The sequence below is a fragment of the Arachis duranensis genome, chromosome 2, assembly GCF_000817695.3.
Source record: "Arachis duranensis cultivar V14167 chromosome 2, aradu.V14167.gnm2.J7QH, whole genome shotgun sequence".
Lineage (NCBI taxonomy): Eukaryota > Viridiplantae > Streptophyta > Magnoliopsida > Fabales > Fabaceae > Arachis > Arachis duranensis.
Window position 1 is genome coordinate 54,900,945 of NC_029773.3, and position 3,278 is coordinate 54,904,222.

Here is a 3,278-nt window from a genome sequence, read left to right on the forward strand (position 1 = left end):
GAAAAGAAAAAAAATCTTTCAAGAGAGGAAGAAGAAAAAAATGAGAAAGAAAGAAGAAGAAAAGAGGAAAGAAGGAGAAAGGAGGAAGGAGAAAAGCAGGGAGCAAATCCGCGTGCGCGCGCACAGCGCGCTTACGCGTGGATGAGGTTGGAACGATCCGCGCGCGTGCGCACAGCGCGCTTACGCGTGGATGAGCTTGTGCTCCCAGCACAATGTTGGCACAATGCGCGCACAACTCTCTGGTTTTTGTACCAGAAGTTGCGGAAGTGCAATGTGCGCGCGCGCGCACAGCGTGCTAGTGCGCCGATGGCCGTTTTTTTTTTTGCCCAAAAAGCAAGAAAAATGCCCAAGAGCTCCCTATAATGTCCAAAACTCTTCTTTATTCAATCACATATCAAACAATTCACAAAAATGCAATTTGATTTTAGGATTTATTCATCTACTACTAATGAATACAACATACTGACAACCAATCTTTACCAACAAATCAATATGAAATGAAAATCTACCTACAATGGCAACTCAAATCACTTATTAAACAAAACTAAAAGAGGATGGAAAGAGTTTACCATGGTGGGGTGTCTCCCACCTAACACTTTTAGTTTAAGTCCTTAAGTTGGACATTTTGAGGAGCTTATTGTCATGGTGGCTTATGTTTGTACTCATCCTTGAATCTCCAAGGATCTTTGCCTCTCAATTGGTTGATAGAATTTCCAACCATCTTCACCAAACTTGGGTGAGGTTCTCCCCAAGATATGAGCTCCCAAATTTGATTTTCATTGTGCGATCCGGGATCCCACACTTTGTTTTGACACCCGTCCTTAGATTGATCATCATTATTCCATCCGGGTGGTGTGCACCCATCTTCTAGTTGATCATCATGATTTTCAACTTGGGTGATAGGCATATAGAATTCTCCTTTATGCACCAAATTCTCCTTCTAGACCCATACAATTTAGCATTCCTCCAACCATAGTATTTATGCCTTGAGGGTTTAACCTTAATGAGCCTAACATTCTTTTTCCAACCATTACACCACTCCCTCTTACTCTTAACTCCACAAAAAGCTCTAAATTGACCATCATTTTCAATCAAACCATATTCAAGTGAGAAAGTGAAGCTTAGGGATAAGAGTTTTACCCACTTGAATGTTGTGTTGGATGGTGACTTGGGGAGGGGGACCTCCCCACACTTAGACAATGCAAGGTCTACTTCTTTAGGCTCTTCTTTGGTTGTTTCCACCTCTTCGCAAGCTTCTTCAATTTCAACCTTTTCCCCTTTTTCACTTGGCTTGGTGTTGTCTTCAAGAACTTTGATTTCTTGCCTAATGGGAGGTGATTTAATTTTCGATAGGAATTTATTGATGAATGAATCCATCTCTTGATCAACCTCTTCATATTCTTCAATTTCAATGTACACCATGCCAATGTTCTCTCCTTGGTAGATCTCTTTCTAATTGCTCACCAAAGGTATGGGAGGTTGTGCACACTCTTCTATAGTTTCAACTTCATGTCCAATGGGAGAGAATTCGATTGTAGATAGAAATTCATCCATGATTGAATCCATCTTTTGATAAGCCTCTTCCAAATCTCCAACGATGATATGCCTTGGAGGTTGCGCACCCTCCTCAACATCAATTTCAAGCTCCTTGGAAGAGTGCTCCATGATGCTACATTCCCATGGACTTTCAACATCTCCTAAATCTTCAACCACTTCTTCCTTTTCTTCAATGATTATAGCTTCCTCTAATTGCTCTAATACAAAATAGCCTCCCTTATTTTCCACTGGGTTTTCCAATCTCTCCTTCATGCTATGATCTTCAATGGATTCTTCACATGTGGCCACGGAAGCACCTTGAGTGTTCAAAAATTTGTAGGCTAAGGTAGACACTACCTTGGTCAAGTTAGTCACAAACTCTAGGGTGTTCCTTTGCATATCCGCTTGTCCTTGAAGTAGCAATGTGAGAGAGTCATCTATTAGGGCTTGGGGTGGATAAGAGGGTTCATTATTTTTGAGAGAGGGTTTATAGTAGGAAGGTGGTTCTTCTTGGTAAGGGTATGGAGATGGTGTGCATTGAGGTGGTTCTTGAGAGTAATTGTGTTGGAACAGTGGTGGTTCCATGTATGGTTCATATGGCTCATAAGGTGGAGGGTATAGTTGATAAGGATTGGGGTCATATGGAGGGTTTTGGTGATATGGGGCTTGTGAGCAAGGTGGTTCAAAATCATGTTGAGGGGGTGGTTCATAGGCATGTGGTAGTGGTTGTTGACAATCACAATAAGGGTTACCACATCCATTAGATTGATATGCATTAGGATAAGAGTTATACCCATAAGGAGTTGGATGTTGTTGCCAAGAAGGTTGATCAATCCCTTGAAGCTCTTCCCATCTTTGGTTGTGCCCAAATCCTTGATGCATATTACCATTGTAGTTCCCATTTCTTACAACATAATTTGAGCCAAACTCATAGCCAAAGTGAGGATGAGAATTCATAATAGCAAAGAAAACAAAAATTAACAAAGATAAGCAACGAAGTCCTAAACCTAACAAAAACTAACAAACAAGCAAAAGACAAACATATTCACAATATTCACAATAACCAATAATGAGGCACACGTTTGCAATTTCTCGGCAACGGTGCCATTAATTGACATGTGGAAAATTACCGATTAAGAATTTATAATGAAAATTTACGTTGCAAGTACAGTTCCTAAACGATGAAAATTTCGCGTACCAATTTAAAAAGGGTTGTCACAAAATTAAGAACAAAATACTTAGGAGTAGAATTCCCAGGTCGTCTCCTGATGAGTTGCTGAGAGAGTGCTATTTATTGATCAGGAGTTTCTCAAGAAATTTAGAGTTTGGGGAATGGACAAATAAATGATTATAAATTAAAGAAGTGGAAATTGAAAAGGGATTTTATGTAATTAAAATAAAAGCCTTGACTAGGAGAAGATTAATCGGAAGTTATATCCTTGTTGGATTTTCCCAAGAGTAATAGTGACAGGTTATTGTTTTTACTTAGTTAACCCTTACCAAATAAGGGAAAGTCAAGTAATTGAGCCAACTCTTATTCACAAGTCCTAGTCCTCTCCCTTGGGAAGAATTAGTGTTAGTGACGAGAGAGCCAGCCAACAATTTCCCATTACCAGTTAACTCTTGAGCATTCCAACTCAAGGGTCTCCTATTAATCAACTCCAAATTCAAGTTGAGAACCTACTCCATTGACATGGATGCCATCTTCGCATACATGTAAAGGGAGTAGGAAGAAGACATGG